We start from the raw sequence: 25559 nt of genomic DNA on the forward strand, positions 1-25559 counted from the left end.
CTGAAGTTACTTGGAAACATTTCTGCTGTTGCTTCAATGCATAGTTCAGTGGCCCAGAGCAGGGCTCCGTGGAGGACTCACCATGAGTTCCAGGTACTGTAGCAAGCCCTCCCCCTGTCTTCCACCCTATTCCTCACAAATTAAGAGGGTTACTTTTGCTTAGTCTATCTGTTGGACACAGGCACTATTCCCAGCACCGTGTGAGCACCAGGCCCTGTGCAAAGGATTACCCCCTGACTTGCTGTCCATGCCTCCCCAGGGCCCCTCCACAGCTCTGGCTAGGTGACTTCCTGCAGCTCTGTCCTCCCTGAGACTCAGTCCTGGGTTCTCTCAGATCAGTGTCCTCAATTCCAGGAGCTCCATGGGGCTCCTATTCAAGTCCCCCTCCCCCCAGTGCCTTGCTTGGAAACTCTCTAGAGCCAGTACCTCTGAGCAGCTCTAGGGCTCTGCTCACCATTGTGTTGCCATGTGTCCGGGATGGCTGTCCCCTTTGCCTGATGCCCAGGATCTTGGAAATCTCCACTTTGCACATCTTGTGTGACGCTGTTGCTCTTTTGTTTAATTGTATCTGGCAGAAGAGTAACCCATTGCTGAGTCCCAGTTGGTGTGGCTCCCCTAAGTGAAAATCAAAGTTGGAAGACCCTCAGTTGTAGATTCTGAATAGAGGCCTTTAGGGAGTAGAGAAAAAAACACCAGCTCTGGTGAAAGCCTGAAGCCAGAAACCCCTTCAAGCTCAGTTTGACAAAGCAATGCAGGTACATCAGTAGGGACAGTTTTTGCTTGAGCCCAAGAGCTGCAGAAGGCCCACGGCCCTTTGTCCTAGAGCTAACCTGCTGTTTGGGAAAGGTCTGTGGTGCCAAACCCAGCGGGTTCTTTGTGAGTAGACAGAGGTGCCTCTTTAAAGCCTGTCAGGGGGCATCTGGCTGGCTCAGTCAGGAGAGCAGGGGAGTCTCCATCTGGCTTCATGAGCCCTATCCCTACTTTGGGTGTAGGGATTACTTCAACAAATAAACTTACAATAAATAAATAGTACATCAAGCCGGACCCTCTCTAGTCTCGGATGGGTCCTCTGGAGCAAGGCTATACTAGGTAGGCTACCAAGTGGCCTAATCAAGGATATGGAGTCTGGGGATTGGGTGAGGCTTTGCAGGGTGCCTGGGGGGATAGGTGGGGAGGGGAGGGAGGAAGGAGAAGGGATGCAAACCCCTGTTCCCTGGGGAATGAAAAGAAAGCACCTTTGCTGGATCAGGGACTGCAAACCACATACTGAAATATAAGCAGAGAAATTGCTCTGCGAAAAACAGAAAAAACCCCGACAGCCAAGGTGGGATGTATGACCAGTGGACAGAAACTGTCCTGCATGCTTTTGATTGAGAAACAGCCAAACCCAGATTCTCAAGAAAGCAGCCCTTAAAAGCAGAGGTGTTTTCTTCAGGGTCCTGGTGTCCCCTGAGTGAGCTTCCTCTTCAGCCCATGTCATCAGCCAAAGTCATGGAAAAGACAAAACAAACAAACAGAAAAATGAATAAGAAAACAAAGGCTATTCTTAAACAACCAACAACAGGTGAAAGAGCAAAAGCAGCCCCCCACAGCCACTGCCACAAATAATGCAGAGGAGTTGTCCATACTCGGGGAAATCGCGGGGGTCAGCATGTCCCTGGTATGATGGAAGGGCCTCCCCTGGGAAAACCACCTGCTTGATCCCGGAGTCTCCCCTGCCGGGTAAGTGTGACTCCCTCCGCCTCCGCCCCACACCAGTCTCACCCCCCTTCCACCGGACACACAGGCTCACTCGCCTAGGCGCACCCCAACACCCTCGGCACCCACTCCTGTCGCAAGCATCCTCACCCTCCACACGACGCTTCCGAATAGGATGGACGCAACAGCGCTGCTACCTCCTCAGCCCCACGAATTCTAAGTTGCAGAACCCCACCGCCATGTTGCCTGGTTTGCATCAGACAAGCCCCGTCCGTGAAGTCAAGGGCTTCGCCTCAGTCCCCAACCCCACCCCATCTCCCTGCCCCCCCAGCTCCCCTCCCAACTTGGATTTTAGTACTGGTGTTCCTCCTTCTCCTCCTCCAGTCCCCCTTCCCCTTCTCCCTTCCCGTGCCCTGGCTTCCTTCCTCACCTGCCCAGTCTCCTCTGTCTCCTGAATTGGTTACCACTCTTTCCTCTCCCTGCAGCTATGGCCCCCCAAACCCTACACAACCCCCCCCCACCCAGCCCAGGGAAGGCTGTGCCAGCCAGAGAGAAACATGAGGGAGGACTTTCCAACAGCCCGCGAAGAGCAGATACAACTCTCTCTTGCTCTCTCTAGCTCTCTCTCTCTTTCCCTTCGGACCCTGGTTGGAGGACACCGAGTGCCATGGCTGCACCTGTACAGTTCCAACCAGTCCCCACAGCCTCCCCCAGCCCTGGACACTGCGGGGGGGAGGGGAGGACCAAAAGTCCGCAACCCCTGGGCCCTTGGGCTGACACCAGCCCACAACACTCCACACGCTGAACACATCCCAGGGCCTGCTTCTTCCCCAGGAGGGCTCCTAGGACAGGGACGGCGCGCCCCCTCGTGGCCGCGCGGGGAGACGCCCAAGGATCCCGCTGTTGAGGGCAGGGCCAAAGGGGACCACTGCTTCTGCTCCCTTAAACCAGGCTCAGAGTTCTCAGCAGGGGGTTAGTGGGGTCCCAGGCTCCCCACTCTGCCACCGCCTGCCCTCCCTCCACCGCTGGGCGCTTCCCCCTGGAGGGGATTTCTGCAGTCAGGTCGGCCTTTGGAGGGAAAATAGCCAGGTCTGGAAAACTAAACAGACTATTTTGAAGAGATTTGGGCAATTGTATGGTCATGGATGGAGAGCCCTAGGGTTCTGATTTGCCTTGTCTTGCTTGCACCTTGAGGTAGTGGTTTACTTTTCCCGGAATGTTTAAATTAGAAAAGATTGGAGGGTGGAGAGGGGGCGTCCAATTTTAGTTGTCACCTGAGATCAATAGTGTGCTGCTGGGTAGAATAATGCCCCCTCCCTAGGAGCTGCCCAGGCTAATGCCAGGAACCTGTGCACATGTTCCATCCTGCAGCAAAAGGGTCCCTGCACAGGTGCTTATGTTAAGGACCTTGAGATGGGGAGATGATCCTGGATTATCCAGGCGGCGCCCTGCAATGACAAGGGGGTCTTAAAACACAAAGAGGCAGAGAAGAGGTCAGAAGGAGGCTGTGTGAGGAGGACTCTGCCTGCTGGGGCTGGGGCTGAGCATGGAGGAGGGGCCTCTAGGAGCTGGAACAGGCAAAGAGAAACACTGCCTGCTTAACCTAAAAAATAGAAAGCGCCAGGTATTTTACCAGCCAAATTGGGATTCCTGGGGAATAAAAGGGAAAGGTGATGTGGGACAACCAGCTGGTCTGAGGAAAGTCACCTAACCAGAGCTGTGCAGGGTCCCTGGTGTGGCTTGCAGTGAGGTCCTGCTCAGGGCCTCCATGGGAGGAAAGGCCAGCAAGTCAGGGGGCAATCATTTGAAAGCAGTAGACGGAACAGGACCTGGAGCTCTCCCAGGCAAAATGGCCCCTAATCAGGAGCCAGATCCGTCATCGGAAAATAATCCAGAGCTGACACATGTGAGAACCGCCAGAGAAGGATATGAAAGCTTTTAGTATAAGTTTTCCATCAGTTGTAAATGTTAAACCGAGAAATAGAAAATATAAACAACACCCTCTCTATCTTTAAGAGATGAAAACTACAACGTCTGAAAGGAAATATACTACAAGGTATTGACAGAATTTAGAAAATGCAGAAGAAAAATTTTTGATAGAATTGTATTGACTCTGTAGATCTATTTGCATAGTATTGCCATATGAATTATATTAAATCTTCCAATGCATGCATACAGTTGTTTTTTTCCCCCCATTTGGTCTTTCATCTCTCGCAGAACCATTGCTTCTTATGCTTTTCAGTGAACAAGTCTTGCTCTCCTTGAATGAATTTACACCTGACACTTTTACTGTGTTGTGTGCCATTGTAAATAGAATTGCTTTCTAAATTTCCTTCTCAGATTGTTCATTGCTAGTGCATAGAAACACAACTGATTTTGTATATATGGTACCCTGCAACTTTACGGAATGAGTCTATGGACTCTGATATTTTTGTGTGTGGATGATTTGAGGTTTTTCTATCTTTAGGAGCATGTCCTCTGTAAATAGAGATACAGGTTGACCCTTGACCAATGCGGAGTAAGGATGGTGACTCTCAAGATCAAAAACCTGTGTATAGAGGCGCCGTGAGGGGCGGTAGCAGCGGCGGTGGTGGTGATAGTGGCGGTAGCTGTGAGGGGATTCCGGGAAGATGGTGCTGATTAAGGAATTCCGTGTGGTTTTGCCATGTTCTGTTCAGGAGCAAAGTTCCTGCATTCGTCAGGATGATTGCTCCGGAGGGCTCCTTGGTGTTTCACGAGGAAGCCTGGAACGCATACCCCTACAGTAGAACAAACCATTATGCCTCAGTTGTAACGAGTGTATATATGAAAGATGATTTCTTCATTAAAATTGAAACATGGCACAAACCAGACTTGGGAACATTAGAAAATGTACACGGTTTAGATCCGAACACATGGAAAACTGTTGAAATTGTCCGCATAGATATTGCAGATCGAAGTCAAGTTGAACCAGCAGACTACAAAGCTGATGAAGACCCAGCATTATTCCAGTCAGTCAAGACCGAGAGAGGGCCTTTGGGACCCAACTGGAAGAAGGAGCTGGCAAACAACTCTGACTGTCCTCAGATATGTGCCTACAAGCTGGTGACCATCAAATTCAAGTGGTGGGGACTGCAAAGCAAAGTAGAAAACTTCATTCAGAAGCAAGAGAAAAGGATATTTACAAACTTCATCGCCAGCTTTTTTGTTGGATTGGCAAGTGGAATGATCTGACAATGGAAGAAATTAGGAGAATGGAGGATGAAACTCAGAAAGAACTAGAAACAATGCGTAAGAAGGGTTCCGTCCGAGGCACGTCGGCTGCTGATGTCTAGATGAGTCCCCTGTAGGGTCAGAGACAATATCAAACTGTTTACGTAATCAAGGTCAAGTGAGGGGAACAAGTGCAGCCAGTGATGAGTGAAGAAGGATCTGACCAGTATCTGGCAGTGCTGACGTTTCCCAGATGTGTGCTTGTGATGACATACTCACAGGTTCCCAACCACCTGTGTGTGTGTGTGTGTGTGTGTGTGTGTGTGTGTGTGTGTGTGTGTGTGTGTGTGTGTGGCTGCATATAAAACACATGTAGAGCTACAGATCAAGATACACACACTTGTGTATATATGTACATACAAACATACTGAAAGGATTAGTACAATTTCTCCAAAGTACTGTACCTATCTTCAAGAATGCAAAAGAAAATATTTTCAATATATATACCTGGAACAGATTTTAATAATTATCAGAGTAATACCATTGGTGGACAAATTGACTGCAATGTAATACTAGCTGATATGTTTCATAAATGTCAAATTGTGGACCAATATATTTAGCCTTTTATTACTTTTCTGTTCTTTTAAATCTTCCTGTTCTTTTAAATCTTACAAATTTTTATTTTAGTCCCATAAGCAACAGACTCCCACAGAAAAATTTATTCAAAATCTTTTGGTATTCCAGTGAATCTGGAATGTGAACTCTGAATGTATTTATAATGATTTATTTCTGGATGGTTATTATCTTAAATTCAAATTGGACACTGTCTATTAGTAAGGAGTATAGTTACCATCCAATTTTTACCTGTTTGCCCTGAGGGGAAAAAATCCTTTAAAAAAAAATTCTGGTTTTTATTGGATTTTTGTATTTTAAATTTCAATATTTTTCTACATCAAACCTAGCAAAAATGGAGATGATGGTTTGTGATTTATAATAAGCACTATACAATTTTCAGGCTACTCGTAGGCAAACAAAGAAATTGATGAAGAAATGAATAGCATCGTAGGCTGTAGGAAAACTTTCGGAAGTCGAGCACTTCCATGGAGTCTTGTTTCTGAAATGATTGTTTTCTGAAATTAGAGCTTGGAAACTATGCAAATGACCTAGATTCCTCAGAGCTGACAGGCTAGAATACAGATAGTGGTGATGGTTTTGTTTTTGTTTTTGTTTTTGTTTTGCACTTTTCATATTGAAATACACCCCAAGGGGGAGAAGCTGCCTTTGAGATAGTGGAATTTCAGAGGCAGCACAGGCTGATCTCCTTGCCTGGGAGGCCCTGCTGAGATGCCAGTGCTCCACCGCCCATGGGGAGGACACCATTGGAACCTGTCACGAGTGAGCATCAGGAACGTGCTGTTAGCAGCTGCTGCCACCTTGTCCTCCTCCTCCTCCTTCTTTAAGAAAGGCACCATAGCTAGGTAAGATTTTTATCAGCTCTTTCTGTCCAAATCCAGGTTTTCTCCTGTCAGTCCTGGAAGCTTGACCAGAATGATATTGTTGGAGCCTTCCGGTCACAAACTATCTCCTTTAATCTCGTCCTTCCTGCAACACGCTGGCTCCTGTAGTCCTATCACGTTTGTAATCTGACTTGCTGACAGTCCTGCCCACCCTGCTCCTCGTTTTCCCACATGCCATGTCCCCACTGAGGTGGTGGCAGTGAGTCGGACGAAGGTGTTGAGGATCACTGCCGCACCGCGATGCCCTCTTAGCCTTGGCTCCGAACCCCACGTCGAATATGTCCTCCGTGTACTCAGGATCAAGACTGATGTTTACTCTCTGGGCAGTGTTATAAGACAGGTGTTGTCAAAGCATAATCATTGTCTGCAAAATGTTTGCTGCAAGGAAGATTATTGCTAATTTTGTGAAATAAAGAGTCTCACTCTCTCCTTTTAATGGACTAAACTCTCACTGGCATCTGTAGCTTCGTTGGGAGCTTGGGCGCACATGGAAATCCATGCCCAGCGCATGGATTCTAATGTTTTCCTAACAACTGTGGAGATTTGAGGGAATGCGTGGTGAATGTAAAATACCTAGTTTACTTGGCAGTCTCTTGTGTAAATTACAGTAAAACAAAGTAAATGAAATTGAAACAAAAAATAAATTTGATCACAAAATGCCAAAAAAAAAAAAAACCTGTGTATAACTTTTGACTCCCCGAAAACTTAACTACTAATAGCCACTTGTTGACTGGAAGCCTGACTGATAAGATAAAGATGACTAACCCATATTTTGCAAGTTACATGTATTCTACACTGTATACTTCTAATAAAGTAAGCTAGATAAATGAAAATGTTATTAAGAAAATCATTCGGAAGAGAACATATATTTAGAGTAGTATACTGTGTTTATAGAAAAATGCACGTAGAAGTGTACATGTGCTGTTCCAACCTGTGTTGTACAAGGTCAACCCTAGTTTTATTTCTTCCTTCCCCCACTCTTTTTTCTCACTTTCAGTTTTGAATAGTATTTTGGCCGAGGATCGAATTCCATGCCTAGAGAGGGATTCTTGAGTCTCCTCTTCATTAGAACGAACTTTTCAAGTTCATCCCTGATATTAAATCTAAATTAGACCTGCTTTGGGGCTTGGAAATGGAGGGAAAAATCACCCTCCTTTCTTCTCACTGCATTTTAGACTTCCTCCTCAAAATGAATGTCAGGGGGCACCTGGGTGTCTCAGTCGTTAAGCTTCTGCTTTCCGCTCAGGTCGTGATACTGGGGTCCTGGGATGGAGCCCCGCGTCAGCAGAAAGCCTGCTACTCCCTCTCCCACACCCACTGCTTGTGTTCCCTCTCATCGTGTCTCTCTCTGTCAAATAAAAAAATAAAATCTTAAAAAATAAAGAAAAGTTCTTGCAAATAGTGCTGAGGACTCAGACTGGCCATTGCTTTGCTCGTGCCTCCGAATATTACACTCAAAAATATGAGCAAGACTTCATACTAGGTAAGACTTAGGACCTTGGTGGGCTAAATATTCAGCAGGCTTTATACCAAACATGGTCCTACCCTACCTTTGATAACATGTGGAGAGGACTGAACAAGAAAATATGAAGTGCAACAGAGTCATCTTACTTTGAAAAAACATGGCCATTTTGAATACTCAAGGTAGCATATGCAGAAATCTAGCCTGGGCTGCCCTGGAGCCTTGTAAGCTTTACACTGCACATTCAGTGTTTCTAGAACGCGCACGTGCACGCGCACACACAGACGCACACACACACACTCACACACACACTCCTCCAGTCCATCTCCGTAGGACTTGTGATCAAATCAGGAGCCAGTCCTCGAGTAGTAGGGCCCAGAGCCCGTGAGCAACAGATGCCTAAACAGGAGCCACTGTCCCTGCTTTTTCTACAGAAGACACGCCTGTTGCGCGGCTCCCTTCCTTGTCACGTGCCCTCTGATCCACGCCCCGCCATGTCTTTCCCCACCCACCCTACCCTCCTGGCCAATGGCCAGCCTGTGACCGGACAGGAAGTGACGTCCACGCCCCCTGGGTTTAGGCCTCCTGTGGGTTCTCAGGCCTGGTTGGGAGAGCAGTGCAGCAAAATAGCTCTTGAAAATGAAAACTATCATCGTAGGACTAAGAACAACAATAAATAGATTCGCAGAATCATGCGAAGGATCTGTACTGGAAATCAGAGCCAAAACTGTAAGAGAACGGGCGCCTGGGTGGCTCAGTCGGTTAAGCGACTGCCTTCGGCTCAGGTCATGATCCTGGAGTCCCGGGATCAAGTCCCGCATCGGGCTCCCTGCTCGGCGGGGAGTCTGCTTCTCCCTCTGACCCTCTTCCCTCTTGTGCTCTCTATCTCTCATTCTCTCTCTCTAATAAATAAATAAAATCTTTAAAAAAAAAAAACTGTAAGAGAACAAAAGGAGAAGCTAGACCCAAAAGGTGTGTCTGGTAAGGCCAGATGTGCGGAACAGGATTTCGAGCGGAGCAAGAGATGTTAGGCGAGTGTCCCGCTCAGCAGCGGGAAGGCGTGGGGATCAACGCCCCACAGGGTCGTGGGAAGAGCGAGGGAGGACAGGGCCAGGCACCGCTGTGAAAGGAGACCCGACAGAGCCGGCCAAGTCCTGGATGCATTTGGCGGAGACCGCCGGGCACCAAAACTGGGAGCTCGGCCTTTGCCACAGATTCCAAAGAAATACATTCCCAACAGCTAACATTTAAGTGTGTGTGTGTTTGGGGGGGGGGGTGATGACATGTTCCATGACAAGAAATGTAGCATTTCCTTCTGAATGTGGCATGCGAGAGTCCTGTCATTTTGTCGGCAACACAAGATTTCAATTCTATGACACCACATCGTTGTGGATACCGTGACATGATTTTCGGGCTCAATGTGTTCCGAGCCGATGCAGTTAGACAAGGCCGAAGAATCCAGAGTGGCAGCTTGGGGCTAGAGAGCCCCCAGAGAGGACCCGCGCTTGCCTCTGGCTGGGTAATCAGAGAGCTTGCTCCCCTGTGAACTGAAGGTTGGAGCTTCCAGCCCAGCTGGGAATACTGGGTTATAACTGATCCGAGGCCTTACTAAGCTATACTGTGCGAAACATTCTTTCTTACCTAGCTTCTTCCCTGACTTATCCTCAGTATCTATTTTATTTTTGTTTTTTAAGCTTTAAAAGTTTTATGTATGTATGTATGTATGTATGTATTTATTTATTTATTTATTTATTTATTTATTTATTTATTTATTTATTTAGGAGAGAGAGAGCACGCCCCTGCAAGCCTATAAACGGTGTGGAGGGGCAGAGGGAGAGGCAAAGGGAGAGAATCTGAAGAGGTCTCTGCACTGAGCCTGGGGTTCAATTTCAGGACCCTGAGATCATGACCTGAGCCAAAACCAAGAGTTGAAGGCTTCACCAACTGAGCCACCCAGGTGCCCCATATGTTTTAAATGTTTCAGGGATTTTATTTTTAAGGAATCTCTACATGCTTTGTGAGGCTCGATCTCACAATACCGAGATCAGGAGCAATATCTAGTTTATTTTTGTTTATTTTTTTAAAATATTTTATTTAATTATTTGAGAGAGAGTGAGAGAGCGAGCAGGAGAGCATGGTGGGAGACACAGGGAGAAGGAGACTCCTCGCTGAGCAGGGAGCCCGATGTGGGGCTCGATTCCCGGACCTTGGAATCATGACCTGAGCCAAAGCAGACGCTCAACCGGCTGAGCCTCCCAGGTGCCCCAGCAATCCCTAGTTTAAATCAGAGGTGGGAAGATCCTGCCTGAACACCTAAAGTTCATGTTAATTACTAAGGGGGTTGGTAGAAAGAGTCTTTTCTTTTTCTTTCTTTTTTTAGGATAAAAACAAGTTCTGGAGTTCCAGAGCCTAGGTATCTCATAGACAATATGACCTTTCTTCCTGAGAATGGGTTTTTACACCTGTTTGTTCCTGGAAAGTTGGTGTCAATTCCTCTAAGCCAGTTGAAAGGAATTGGCTTTTTTATTCCTCACAGCCAAAAAGAACACACGCCAAGGTCTCAGTGAGAGGATCGCTTATAGGATACGGGCTTTAGTTGTGAGATGTGGGAAAGGATGGGAAGAGGCAGGGTTTGTTCTATATTGAACACTGGCAGCACTGACAATTCTGTGATTGTGGTAAAGAAGTCATAGGCGTTTCCTTAGGGAGGGAGGTCGATGTTTGGATGTCGGTCTGAACAGTATTGTGAGTAGCCTTGTTTTGTCTCATTTCATCAAGGTCTCAAAGCAATCTTGTCTGAGGTTGATATTCTACATGTAAGATTATTTATTTCAATCATGGAAACAAAACAGTCAGGCTGGGAGTGCCAGAGCAGTTCAGGGCATCGGAGGCTGGGATTGTTCTTTGTCCCTGGAAATCCCTAAAACAGAGAACAAAGAAAGAGAGCCCTCTGGTCTCCCAAGCTGTAGCTGCAAACCTGAGTGGGAAACTGAGACTTGGACTAAGTATCTTGAATTTCCTGTGGCTCCATTTCCCATTTCAAAATGGGTCAAAAGGAATTGTTCCTGCATGGGTTGTCCCAGGTGTTAAATTGGTAGAGTAGGCAGCTAGATCTGAGCTGGAGGCAAGGAGGGTGGTACACAGTGCTTTCGTGGTTTCCCACCTGCTGGACTGTCAGATCCAGACCAGCAGGGGCAGAGCATGTGCTCTCCTTTCCAGCGTGTGTCCTACAATAACGTATGGCTTCCTTATAATATATTTACATTGCGGTTTCCATCCCCCAGTAGGGGAAGATGGCCTTGACAGTTCCAGGAAGACCTTTGTTAGGGCCCAAATCTCCCCCTATCAACCAGTAGGCTGAGTCCCTTAGATGATTGGAAACATCTTCAGTTGGAGACCACCCTGGCTGTGACCCATAATCTATGAGACATAAAAAGAAAAGACACCCCTAACCCCGGTGCAGCTCCACCCCGGGGCCTGTCTGCTCTCCCATCTTGAGAGTGGACTGAAGTTCAACCAGGAGTGTAAACCAACTGAGTATACAAGTGGGACTGTACAATTGTGAACAAGAGTATTCCCAGGAAAAGTCCTTCTGGACATTGTTGTTTGAACAGTGGGAATACGGATTGACCACTGTCCCCTGACATTCAGAAGTGGGTTCCCGGAGGATATGTTAGGATCCTCGACAGGGAAGCTCGCAGCCAAGGCCTGTGTGGCGGCCGTACTGCCATCAACTGTTGAAGGAGTTTGGGAAAATCTCTTCTTCTCTCTGGGCCTCACTTTCCTCATGTGTAAGATAAGGTTGTTATTCAAATCCTCCACGGTCCCTTCCTGCTCAGTTTCTGTGAGTGCATGTGGGTCTGCGGTGCCTTTTAAGCAGCCCTAGGGACTGCAGCTGAGACCTGACTTGGTCCCTTCACTGTGTGTCCTTTTCAGGAGCCTGATCTGAGCCCACACTGGAAACAGAGAACAGAGGGAGCATTTGGGAGACAGAAAATCAGCAGATTTGGAGGATGAGCATAACCCGAGGAAGGACAAGGCAATGGTGGAGCAGGTGATTGCCAAAGGAGGTGAGAATAAGGACAAGTTGAGTCCAGAAAACTCAGGGGAACCTGAGGAATGCATACAGCAGCATCCAACTCTGCAAGGAGCAGCCTGAGCTGAGCAAGGAGAACTAGGAGAGTAAGTTTTCCCCTCAACTTCAGGTCTTTTAAAAATTGATTCATAACGGATTCCCGTGTGGCATCAGTTTCACGTGGCAACACAGGGATTGGACGACTCTATAAATTATGTTAGGCTGACTACTAGTGTAGCTACCCTCTGTTACCACGCAGAGCTGTTACTGCACCACCGACTACATAATATGAGATCTGTCCTCTAACATTTTTTTTAAAATCTTCACTGTGGACGATGTTTTGTCAGAGTGTAGGTTTCTATGCCCTCCCCTTCCCCCACCACTACCATGGGCCTTCTTTGGACTTTCCCAGAGAGGAGCAGTGACATATAGGAGGTTCCCTATTTTAGGTCACTGCAGCCCCTGATCTTGGACCAGGATGCTCAGCCAGGGCCAGGGAAATATGGATTAGCAGGAACCCTTCTTTGCAAGCCCAGCTCCAATGTGAAGGACCACAGTGCCTCTTCTAGGCCCCCGCAGGAATGGTTTAGCACCCAGGAGCTGGCCCTACATAGAGGGCCAGAAAAGGGCAGATTCCCCTAAACCCAGCCCAAAGTGTTCCATTTAGACTCAGAAGAAGGTGAATAGCAGCACAGGCTCTTTTCCCTATGCTGAGTGGGGGGACTGGGGGGAGCCTCAGTGCCAGTGCAGGAGGGAGCATCAAAGGGAACCTTTGGATGTTAACCTAAAGGTTCGTGGCTACAGCCCACCCAGGGGACCAAACCTACTTAAGATCCATCCAGATCTTGCCAGCGGCTTCCGTGGGTCCTGCAGCCCTGACTTCCTCTAGGTATCTCCAGCCAGCTACTGCCCCTGTCTTTGCCTGCTTCCCCCTGGTGTCCTTGGGCAACCTGAAGGTCTGTTCCCTTAAGTAGTCTGCCGCCTGGTGGATTCCAGGGGAACTGCCGGGGCCTGAGGCTGAAGGCAGAGGCACTGAATCCCTGACTCCAGCTGAGAGGTCAGAAACCAGGCTCTGAGCCACCACCTGCTGAGACTCCAGGATGTGGCCCCTCACCAGGCAGTGTTTACCTGGGGGTCCCAGGACCCACTGATGTGCGAAGGTCACCTTCTTTCTTTTTTTTAGGTGAAAATGACATACAATAAATTTCACCCATTGTCAACAATGACAGAGTTGTTCAGCTAGTGCCCTAGTGTGTTTCAGAGGCTTCCTTCACCTTCCCACACTCCCTCCAGCCCCTCTGCAGACAGTCTCCGCTCCCTCCTCCAGCCCCAAGCAGCACTGATCTGCTTTCTGTCTCTGTGCATTGCTCCTTTCTGCTCATTTTACATAAGCACAATGAGAAGGTTTGTAGTTCTTGGTGACTGGCTTCTTTCACTTAGCATCCTTTTGAGGTTCCTCCATGCTGTAGCTTGGATCAGATTTCTGTGCCTTTTGTTGCCCAATAGATGCCAGGGTACAGATAGGCCTCATTGGGTTTGTCCATTCACCAGCCGATGGCCCTTTGTGTTGCTGTCAGGTTTTCCCTATTGTGAATAACGCTGCCCGGAACATTTCTGACCAAGACTTGAGCAGACATATGCTTTTACTTCTCTCAGATAGATTCCTAGTTGTGGAATGGTTGGGTCCTATGGCAAGCTTGTGCTGAACTCTTAAGAACTCTCAAAGTGGCTTCCGCAGTGGCTCTTATATTTTACGTTGCCACCGGCAATATAAGAGGGTCCAGTTTCTCCACATCCTCAGCAACACTTGGTATCGTCTTTGGAACATAAGCACACTAGTTGATGTAAAATGGTACGTGGTTGTCCTTGCATTTCCTTGAGCACTAATAACATATTACTAATAACCTTGATTACCTTTTTATGTGTCTCCTTTGGTACATGTGTATTCAACTCTTATACTGGCTTAAAGGAGTGTGTTGCTTCGGCCCATTGAGTGAGTTCACAGTCCTCTTGTCTCTCGTGAATGTGAGTCCTCACTGGGTATTTAATCCACAAATATTTCCTCCTAATCAGTGGCTTCTCTGTTCCTTTTCTCAGTGGCAAAGTTTGATGCAAAAAACTTCTTCATCTTCAATTTTCTCTTACGTATCGTGCTCTTGCCGCAGTGACTTAGAACTCTTTGCTTACTGTGAATTCCTGACCATTTTCTCCCATGTAGTCCTCTTGCACAATAGTTTTGGCTCTTATACTTAGATCTGTGACCATTTTGAGTTCATTGCTGTGTAAGGTGTGATTTCCTGCAACAGCAGTGGGGGAGCTTTGTCCTGACAGGTACAGGAGAGCCTGGGGGACAACTTTGTTTCAGAGTTAGTCTCCCCTGGGCCAGGAATGGAGATTTGACCCTGCTGCACCTGTTAGTGAAAGGCTGAGTGCCTTTGGGGAGGGGAGATACATGGGGCTGGGGTCATATACGGCATGTACTCCCCGTTCTCTGGGACTGGGTAAAAAGTAGCTCCTGGAGGCCCAGGGCAGTCCTGCTCACAGGTGTCTTTAGAAGCACAAACACACTGAGAGCAGGAGAGGCTAACACAGAAAGGACCCCAGGGATCCCAGGGGATCTGGGTTGGGATCCGAGAGGGTCTTCTGTGGGTGGGTGGGAAAGAGGACTCCCACACAGTTGGAACTCAGGAAACATACCCAGAAGGAGTGGAGCAGATTGAAGACATTTCCCAGAGTTTGCACTATTTTTCCAACATGAAAATCATGGTGTGTGCCTGCATCAAAGGTGCTCGGGGGACCCATGCTTCCTCAGTTGGTAGAGCGTGCAACTCTTTATCTCAAGGTCCTGCGTTAGAGCTCCACGTTGGTCATGGAGCCTAGCTGAAATTAAAAAAATAATAATAATAAATAAAAAATACACAGGTGCATGCGTCAGGAATCTGGAATTACTCCCCCTAAGGAAAGGATGGGGCAGCTCCCTTAGTCCTTGCAGGTCAAGAGCCATTCTGCGCCTTAGAGAATCCTAAAAGTTGCTTGATATTTCCTCAGATCAACCCAGAGATTCTACACTTTTAGTATTTGTTGGGTTTCCCGTGTATGGTCAGAGGTCCACTGGCAGACAAAAGTTGACACACGGAGTACAGAGTAGACCAAAACACAGAATAGTACCTGGATGCACCACATTAGTCTCTGTCCTCACTGCGGTCTCACTGAAAATGAGAATGGGCAATCGAAATACCTGGTATTCAACACACATTAGGAAAAAATGGAAAGTTTGGGTTAACAGTTTAAATTATTGTGTCCCCAGATTGAATCTGATGGCAAGTGGAGACTCTGTTGAACGTCTTCTAGGTTCTGCAGGTGGAAATGAGGGGCTGAGGGACAAAGCAATTTACAACTGAGAGTAACTTTGGTAACTTAGTACCTTCACACTTGACACAGTTTTCTTTCATTTTGTCTGATGCCCTGCTGTCATGTTTGATTCTAACCATATTTGTACAAGGAAGTTGATATCAATAGCAAACCTAAAATCCATACCACTAAATATCACAGTGCTTATTCCTAATGGTACTTTAGGCTCGTTTCTAACTGCCTGTAGTTTCGTTATGACTGACTCTGAAGGCAGCCCATTCTAGCCATGTGTGCACTTCTCTTTGGCCCCACCTCCAGGTTAAGCAGTGCACCTGAGAGGGCTCTATCACTGGGGGAAGGACGTAGGTCAGACAGGTAATAAAGAGAAATGGGGGGACTGGGAGTCAGCAAAAAGAAAGCATAATTATCAGTGCATTGATTCCAGAGAGGACCATTATATTGCTTTTTAAAAACTATTTTCTTTACTTCTTTGAGAGAGAGCGATTGGGAGAGCAGAGTGGTGGAGGGAGGGGGAGAGTAAGAGAGAAGCAGACTCACCCCTGAGCAGGGAGCTGGACATGGGGCTTATCCCAGGACCCTGGGATCCTGACCTGAGCCAAAGACTGACACTTAACCAATTGAGCCACCCAGGTGACCCTTAAAATAATTTTAAAAAATTTCTGGAATACTTAACATACAGCGTTACATTAGTTTCAGGTAAGATCATGGTATTTATTTTTTATTTTTTTTCTTTAAAGATTTTATTTATTTATTTATTTATTTATTTATTTATTTATTTATTTATTTATTTATTTAGAGCAGGGATTACGGGCAGAGGGAGAGGGAGAAAGAATCCCAAGGAGATTCTGCATTGAGCATAGAGCCCAAACGTGGGGTTCCCACGACCCTGAGATCATGACCTGAGCCAAAATCAAGAGTCAGATGCTTATCCGACATAGCCACCTGGATGCCCCTTGGTATTTCTAAGAATAATATGTTTAGCTTTCTCTCTGAAAGAGGTACTGAGTAATGAGCAAGCCTAAGAGAAACCATGGTACCCATAGGGGCCAAGGTCAGATTGCCCAATATGTACCACAATGGCATATTGATTATTTTGAATTGTAGCTATTTGAATAGCAACTGCTGCAAGGACACTCAAACCCTCCTCTGTCTCCCTGAAAGCAGGAAACCCATCTCCCCTATGAAAAAGGCATCCCCTGTACTAAGAAGTAAAAAGACATCCTTCTCACCAAGGCCTTTAAAGCAGAGGGACTGAATTCTGCATAGAACTCACTCCAAATTAGAGCTCCCAAACGTCCCTTGGAAATGTATTGTCTCCTTGTCTAAAATGTATAAGAAATGTCTGCCTTAATAGTTTCTATTCTTTAAAGGTCTGAATTTCAATATCAGTTCTTCATGCATATTCAATATCTCAGGTAAACTTAATTCTTAGTTAAGCTGGAAGACCTTGAAGGGTAATGGAGGAACTTGTCCTTCCCTGCATATATTTTCCTAGGGAAATTATTGGATTCTTGCTGATTTACAAGCTCCACTTAAACAATGTGTGCAAAAGAAGGGAAACTGTGTTCTTTCATTTGGTCATTTCCCTTCAGTGGATCTGGCCTGGAAATAAGAAAGAAAGAAAGAATAAAGGAAGGAAAAAAAAGGAAAGAAGGGAAAGAACGGAAGGAAGAAAGAAAGAAAAAGAAAGAAAGAAGGAAGGAAGGAAGGAAGGAAGGAAGGAAGGAAGGAAGGAAGGAAAAAGGAAGGAAGGAAGGAAGGAAGAAAGGACGGAAAGAAAGAAAGAAGAAAGAAAGAAAGAAAAGAAAGAAAGAAAGAAAGAAAGAAAGAAAGAAAGAAAGAAAGAAAGAAAGAAAGAAAGAAAGAAAGAAAGAAAGAAAGAAAAAAAAAGAAAGAAAGAAAGAAAGAGAAAGAAAGAGAAAGAAAGAAAGAAAGAAAGAAAGAGAGAGAAAGAAAGAAAGGAAAAGAGACAAAGAAAGACAGACAAAAAAGAAAGGGGGAAGGAGGGAGGGAAGAAAGTGTCCTGGTCAATTTTCCTTGTAAACATCTCGTGACGAATCTGTTGGTGAACACCCAAATGGTGGTGAATGTTGGGAAGGCCCGTCCCTGGCATGCTTTCAGGAGGGTGATTTGGTGTGTATAGAATTATTTAGGGAAACAAACTAAGAATCTGTGGATTAATATGGCCTTATTCGCTAGAAAAAGTCACCTCAGCTATGTAAGCATAGCCATGGGAAATCAACCCAAAGAGTTCCACTTTGTGTGGTAACCTCACACAACATTTAGAGACCATGTATGTTTTGCCTGGGTCAGAGCGTGTCCTCATGTGGGAAATCGGTTCTTGCAGTTAGTGTTAGTGGTCTCAGTTGCTTTGCAGGTACCTCACAATTTCCCTTTGAAAATGTGAGTAAAACTTGATCCTGGGTAAGACTTATGATTAGTGGCGCCTGATTTGGCAATGCAACCTTTTACATCATCCCCATATTTGTTGGATGTGCTCTTATGCAATTATCTGGTCTTTCTTGAAATAGTTGCCATTCGCCAAAATTAAACCTGGATAACCTGTGTACAGAGTGACTGGTGGATGATGGATTTTGTGGCCATTATGGCCAAAATTGTTGCTAAGGTATCTCCCAAAACCATGTATTGTTCTTTGGCACATGCCCATTTGCAACTCCAAAAGCCCAAAGCCATTGTTCCCTGCTACCCTGGGGTCCTTGTCATCAATTCCCCAGAAGTTCAGGATTATAACAGCTCTCATTATCTTTTTTAAGATTTTACTTACTTATTTGACAGAGACACAGAGAGAGAACACAAGCAGGGGGAGCAGCAGAGGGTGCAGAAGAAGCAGGCTTCCTACCGAGCAGGGAACCCAATGTGGGGCTGGATTCCAGGACTCTGGGATCATGACCTGAGCTGAAGGAAGATGCTTAACCTACTGAGGCACCCAGGTGCCCCAACAGCTCTTATTAAATCCCAAACCCTGTCTATCTTGTTTTTGTTTTATACACTATTGTTTTGTGTATATTGTGTATATTGTTTTATATCACTATTTTGTTTTATACAATTTCCCATAGTTAGGAAGACAGCAGGGATAAGAAAAGATGAAGTACAGGGGGCAATCTTACCTTGAAAAAGTACGTCATTTTTGGGAAATCCGCCACCACACATGAGTGAAAAATTGATCCCTGAGACCTATCATAACCTTAGCTGACGGTAATTCCCTTAAGCTAAATCAATAGGAACGTACCTCCCATGAAGCAAGTTGGGGTTTTTATTCCTTGCGGCCAGAAAGAACACACCTCATGGTCTCAGGAAGAGGGTGTTAGAAAGAACCTCTTGTAGATAGGAAATGCCCTTCACGGTGTCCTTCATGTGACAAGGGCTAACGAACATTACGTGAAGGTGAGGAACAGATGTTTACTGTGGTTATTGGGTTTTTGTGTTTTTTTTTTTCTACATCCAACATCACCAAATAATTTATTTGGAATCAGAATTCAAAAGAACATTTGACAGTTGAGAACTGTTTATTCTGATCCAGTTGTACAACTAATCTAGGTGAAATTTCCAAATAAATTTTACATGGGTTTTCCAGGACTGTGGCTTCTCGATGACTTCAAATTTAGGATTTTCAAATGTGAATTCCGGGAACGTATTCATGTCTGATTTACCATATGTGTATTTAAGCTTCAGAAGCTCCCTCCCTAGGTCTTGCTGGTGCTCTGGGCCAGTATCAATGGGTCCTCCAGATGCCCGTAGCTTAGTTCTGTATTCTCTAATCTTGTCCACGATGAGTTTCTGTACAGGACCAAGTTCTTTATTAAATGCCCCCGCGGTAACACCAGTGTTGCTCCTCAAATGAACTGAGACTGCAGACCGAATGAGAGGAGAAACTGAAGAGAATCTGAAGCATCAGGGTAATTCTGACTTGCTCTCAGTCCTGAGCTGCCAGAGCTTCCACTGCCTCCACTATTCTACTTCTGGCCGTGGCTCCGCCCCCACCCGCCTACCCGCCCTCCCAGTGCATTCTCAAATTTTTTTCCTTGGTAGAGATTAGCATACATGTTTCTAAACATTAAAAACCCGGGGAAGTAGAGATAAGCATCTGAACTAGTTCTCTATTGATGCATATTAACAATTAGAAAAGCAGTGGTTTAAAGCAACCAACATGTGTTATCTTGCAGTCCTTTGGCTCAGGAGTTTGGAATGACGAGGGTGGGTTCTCTGCTCACGGAATTGGTCAGTAAGTCGTCCCCCACCTGAACAGGTCTGATAGTGACCTTGTAGTGGTTCTCTCTCCGAAGAGGGCCTGCCCTCAGCATCTCACTCCTCTGGGATCCTCTTCTCTGACCTCATTTCGATCTGTCATGATGCTTTCAGCTTAGCCAGGTAGCTTAGGAGGAATGCTAGAACTGTGGAACCCCAGACCTGATCTCCGCTGTCCCTTCTCCAGGAGGAGAATAAATGACAGAGGTCTTCATAAAGAAACGACCCCCATGAGGGCTGACATTCCCCAGCAATTAGAGCAGAGGAGGAAACCTACAGGCAAACGGAGGGCCTAAAAACCCAAATCATGGAAGCAGGACACAGATTAAGTAGGAGCCCTTCCCAGAAATGTCCCCATTCTCCATTGAAAGCCACTTTGGGTGAAGGGTGTGAGCACTGGGTCTTTCAGAGTCTCCATCCTCGGCTCTTTGTTTAAAACAGGCTTTATCCATACGTGAGAATCTCCTTGGAGCTTTTGTCAGAAATGCAGATTTGTGGGCCTTATCCCCAGGGCATTCTAAGAGGCACACAGTGACTCTGATGGAGGTGTTCTTTAGCTCTGCAGCTGGTGCCCAGGGATGGGACCCCTGTCTGCTGCATGATACCCCATTTCCCGTCTAACATTCCAGTGGTCCATGCTGCCTTCTCGAAGTTATATTCTACATTCTCTATCATACACGAGATAAATATGCTCAAAGAGATAATTAAGTGATCCACAAAAGCATATGGGACATGTGGTGAAGCTGCTATTGGCATCTTGGACTGCTTTTCTGAAGGCTGTGCTTCTATTGCTTCAGCCCAGAACCGGGATTGGGTTTGAATGGAAAGATGGTTGGGACTGGAGATCAGTAAAAGCTCGTTATTGCTGGTAAATTTTATCTATCTGCTTCACAAGTATTTACTGAATGTTTCACCTGGCAGTCTCTCGGACGCACGGGGGACATGGGGTGAGCAGGCAGACCCAGTGCCAGCTCTCAGGAAAGAGAACTTTAGCACAGGAGTCAGATATTTTATAGATAATCATTGAAGTGCCTTTTATTTGTGACTATGGTAAGTATTATTTAATACTTTTGTGTTCTGTGATCCTAATCCCTGAGCCAGTGATGGAAAAGCTAATATAAGTAACAGAATTATATAATTGGGAGAAAAGATTGGTCCCCAGAAAGGCCTTTTTTTTAAGATTTTATTTATTTATTTGACCAAGAGAGACACAGCGAGAGAGAAAACACAAGCAGGGGGAGTGGGAGAGGGAGAAGCAGGCTTCCCGCCAAGCAGGAGCCCGATCCAGGACTCGATCCCAGGACCCTGTGGATCCTGACCTGAACCAAAGGCAGAGGCTTTATGACTGAGTCACCCAGGCACCCCAGAATGGCCTTGTTTTTAACAGTGGAAATACCAACATTTGATCCAACGTCTCCTGAAAATGAATTTTTTATTTTTAAGCTGAACTTTTAATTTTAGTGTTCCCTGAATTTCAAATGTGGGGTTCTCGAGGGTGTGTTCCGGAGCCTCCACAGGGAAGCTTGCAGCCAAGGCCTGTGTGGGGGCACCGTTGCCACTAGGTGTTGAAGGTGTTTGGGAAAATCTCTTCACGTCTCTGGGCCTCAGCTTCCTCTCCTGTATGGTGAGGTTGTTATTCAAATTCTCCAAAGTGCCTTCCTGCTCAGTTTCTGTGAGTGTAGGAGGGTCTGAGGTGCCTGTTAAGCAGCCCTGGGGACTACAGCTGAAACCTGACTTGGTCCCTTCCCTGTGTGTCTCCTGCGGGAGCCTGAGCTGAGCCCACACTGAAAACAGAGAACGGAGGGAGCAGATGGAAGATAGAAAATCAGCAGGTTTGGAGGATGAGAATAACCCTAGGAAGGACAAGACAATGGTGGAGCAGGTGGTTGCCAAAGGAGGTAAAAATAAGGACAAGTTGATTTCAGAAAAATCCAGGGAAACTGAGGAATGTATACAGCAGCATCCAACTCTGCAAGGAGCAGCCTGAGCTAGGCAAAGAGGTTGGAAGAGTAACTTCGTCCATGGTGAAACTGTGCACCTGCCGAGGAGCCCCAGAGGATGGATTGTGGTGGTTTATGCTGCTGGGAAGCACCGGTTCCAAGAGGAGGAGGATGTTACCATGAGGCTCTGCCCCAGACACCTAGCTCCGACTTGGAGCTACCCACACTGTAGGTGTCCTCCAAGAAAGTGTGTACTGAGAGGGATCAGTGATGTTTGGATAAGGGTTGGAGTTGTCCATTCTTACTGCAGATAGTTGTGCCCTAAGGTCAGGAAGGGCCAGGGTAGGGGACCCTTGCATCTGAAGCCACATGATTTTAATAATAATCTTAATAATGCTGCCTGGGTGGGCCTTGAATAAAAAGAGTAACGATCTACTCAGAAAGTGAAGTTTTAGGGAATATTATACATGAGTGGGGTCAAGTGTAGTGTAGTGGGAGGAAAGTTACTGCATTTAATAGCACCTAATGACTTCTGGGGAGACAAACTTGACCCTAATCATGGCTCTAGATGCCAAATAATGAAGCAAACCACTTACTTCCATTGGTAACAGAAACGGGAGACCCTTAATGCCCATAACAAGCTGGAAAGTTGCTCTGCCTGTTGGGTCATGCAAGAAAACTGATCACTTGAAATGTGGTTCAAGAAGGGGCTGGGTTGAGTTTGTGACAGTATGCCCTAGGTCTTGGAGAAAAAGGTTTGGGGCTTTGGAAGTTGCCGGTGAGCTGGCTCATAGTAACTTTACACAATCTTGGGAAAACATGTCTAGCAAAATTTTGGATTCATTGGACACTAAATATTTAGTCCATGATCTGCAATCATTCTTCACAGATTACCCTCTATTTGCTTGAGCGAAAAATGACTTTTCTATTCTTAGAAACACCAAGGGTGCGTGAGTGGCTCGGGCACTTAAGGGTCTGACTCTTGGTTTTAGCTCGGGTCATGATGTCGTGGTAGTGGGGTCAAGACCCATATTCGGCTCCATGCTCAGCACAGGGTCTACTTAGTTTCTTTCTACCTTTCCCTCCTCTCTGTTCTCCCAGCTCACACTTACTATCTCCAAAATAAATAAAATCTTTCAAAAGGAATGATGCCCCCCCAAATGCAGATTTAAACACCTCCTATGATGACTTTGATGAATAACAAGGTAAAGTAGCCTTTTTTTTTTTTTTAAACAGAGAGCAGAATTGTAATTCAGGATGTCAGTGGAAGAGGCAAGTAACCTCCCATCATCTCAACATCTGAAAGTAAACAGGTAAAAGAAGGAATGTATAGAATTATATGTCATGTACACAATGACTGGTTCATTATAAACAAATTGGAATAAATCTATGTGTATATTGACTCGTGGGTCCTGTCAAAAAGGCAGAGCATTGGGAAAAACAAAAACAACAAACCGTCCTGAAAGTCATTTGGGTAATTGGACTTTAAAAAACTATGAGACAAACATTTATCAAACACATTTCAAGCTGTTTGTGAGCCACATTTTTGCCCTTCAAGAGTGAACTTTAGGAGAGACACCTAATACTGAGTGGATGCTTTGGTTTCTTTGAGACATGTCACCTGAGCCACTGGGAATGTGACCTTGTGAGTCACACAGCTGCGCGAGCTTTACCTGACAGGATGTTAAGTTCAGTGCCTAAAGAGTTAACATAAATATGCTACACACACCAATCTTTACTTTAACCAAAGATCATTTACTCTCTGTTGGGGGTATGAAGCTGACACAAAGGACTACAGATTCTGTTGCAGAATCAGGACCCGAGGCTTACAGACTGATGGGAGTGGACACCTACTTCCGATTTGGAGTCGGAGCCATTGTCTCCTAAGGCAACTGAGTCAGACAACCAAACATTCTTGAAGATAGGTACAGTACTTTGGAGAAATTGTACTAATCCTTTCAGTATGTTTGTATGTACATATATACACAAGTGTGTGTATCTTGATCTGTAGCTCTACATGTGTTTTATATGCAGCCACAGACACACACACACACACACACACACACACACACACACACAGGTGGTTGGGAACCTGTGAGTATGTCATCACAAGCACACATCTGGGAAACGTCAGCACTGCCAGATACTGGTCAGATCCTTCTTCACTCATCACTGGCTGCACTTGTTCCCCTCACTTGACCTTGATTACGTAAACAGTTTCATATTGTCTCTGACCCTACAGGGGACTCATCTAGACATCAGCAGCCAACGTGCCTCGGACAGAACCCTTCTTACGCATTGTTTCTAGTTCTTTCTGAGTTTCATCCTCCATTCTCCTAATGTCTTCCATTGTCAGATCATTCCACTTGTCAATCCAACAAAAAAGCTGGCGATGAAGTTTGTAAATATCCTTTTCTCTTGCTTCTGAATGAAGTTTTCTACTTTGCTTTGCAGTCCCCACCACTTGAATTTGATGGTCACCAGCTTGTAGGCACACATCTGAGGACAGTCAGAGTTGTTTGCCAGCTCCTTCTTCCAGTTGGGTCCCAAAGGCCCTCTCTTGGTCTTGACTGACTGGAATAATGCTGGGTCTTCATCAGCTTTGTAGTCTGCTGGTTCAACTTGACTTCGATCTGCAATATCTATGCGGACAATTTCAACAGTTTTCCATGCGTTCGGATCTAAACCGTGTACATTTTCTAATGTTCCCAAGTCTGGTTTGTGCCATGTTTCAATTTTAATGAAGAAATCATCTTTCATATATACACTCGTTACAACTGAGGCATAATGGTTTGTTCTACAGTAGGGGTATGCGTTCCAGGCTTCCTCGTGAAACACCAAGGAGCCCTCCGGAGCAATCATCCTGACGAATGCAGGAACTTTGCTCCTGAACAGAACATGGCAAAACCACACGGAATTCCTTAATCAGCACCATCTTCCCGGAATCCCCTCACAGCTACCGCCACTATCACCACCACCGCCGCTGCTACCGCCCCTCACGGCGCCTCTATACACAGGTTTTTGATCTTGAGAGTCACCATCCTTACTCCGCATTGGTCAAGGGTCAACCTGTATCTCTATTTACAGAGGACATGCTCCTAAAGATAGAAAAACCTCAAATCATCCACACACAAAAATATTAGAGTCCATAGACTCATTCCGTAAAGTTGCAGGGTACCATATATACAAAATCAGTTGTGTTTCTATGCACTAGCAATGAACAATCTGAGAAGGAAATTTAGAAAGCAATTCTATTTACAATGGCACACAACACAGTAAAAGTGTCAGGTGTAAATTCATTCAAGGAGAGCAAGACTTGTTCACTGAAAAGCATAAGAAGCAATGGTTCTGCGAGAGATGAAAGACCAAATGGGGGGAAAAAAACAACTGTATGCATGCATTGGAAGATTTAATATCATTCATATGGCAATACTATGCAAATAGATCTACAGAGTCAATACAATTCTATCAAAAATTTTTCTTCTGCATTTTCTAAATTCTGTCAATACCTTGTAGTATATTTCCTTTCAGACGTTGTAGTTTTCATCTCTTAAAGATAGAGAGGGTGTTGTTTATATTTTCTATTTCTCGGTTTAACATTTACAACTGATGGAAAACTTATACTAAAAGCTTTCATATCCTTCTCTGGCGGTTCTCACATGTGTCAGCTCTGGATTATTTTCCGATGACGGATCTGGCTCCTGATTAGGGGCCATTTTGCCTGGGAGAGCTCCAGGTCCTGTTCCCTCTACTGCTTTCAAATGATTGCCCCCTGACTTGCTGGCCTTTCCTCCCATGGAGGCCCTGAGCAGGACCTCACTGCAAGCCACACCAGGGACCCTGCACAGCTCTGGTTAGGTGACTTTCCTCAGACCAGCTGGTTGTCCCACATCACCTTTCCCTTTTATTCCCCAGGAATCCCAATTTGGCTGGTAAAATACCTGGCGCTATTTTTTAGGTTAAGCAGGCAGTGTGTCTCTTTGCCTGTTCCAGCTCCTAGAGGCCCCTCCTCCATGCTCAGCCCCAGCCCCAGCCCC

General features: G+C 45.8%; 1 non-coding gene across 1 annotated transcript; it reads right to left on the reverse strand.

Moving 5' to 3' along the window:
- Window positions 1-1561: 1561 nt before the first annotated feature.
- On the reverse strand, window positions 1562-1730 carry LOC148161980 (U1 spliceosomal RNA). Its single transcript, XR_015767242.1, has one exon. It is a non-coding gene; the product is annotated as a U1 spliceosomal RNA (small nuclear RNA).
- Window positions 1731-25559: the final 23829 nt, after the last annotated feature.

The sequence above is a fragment of the Eumetopias jubatus genome, unplaced genomic scaffold (assembly GCF_037043125.1).
Source record: "Eumetopias jubatus isolate StellerSeaLion01/CBP00866 unplaced genomic scaffold, mEumJub1_p1.0 scaffold_32, whole genome shotgun sequence".
Lineage (NCBI taxonomy): Eukaryota > Metazoa > Chordata > Mammalia > Carnivora > Otariidae > Eumetopias > Eumetopias jubatus.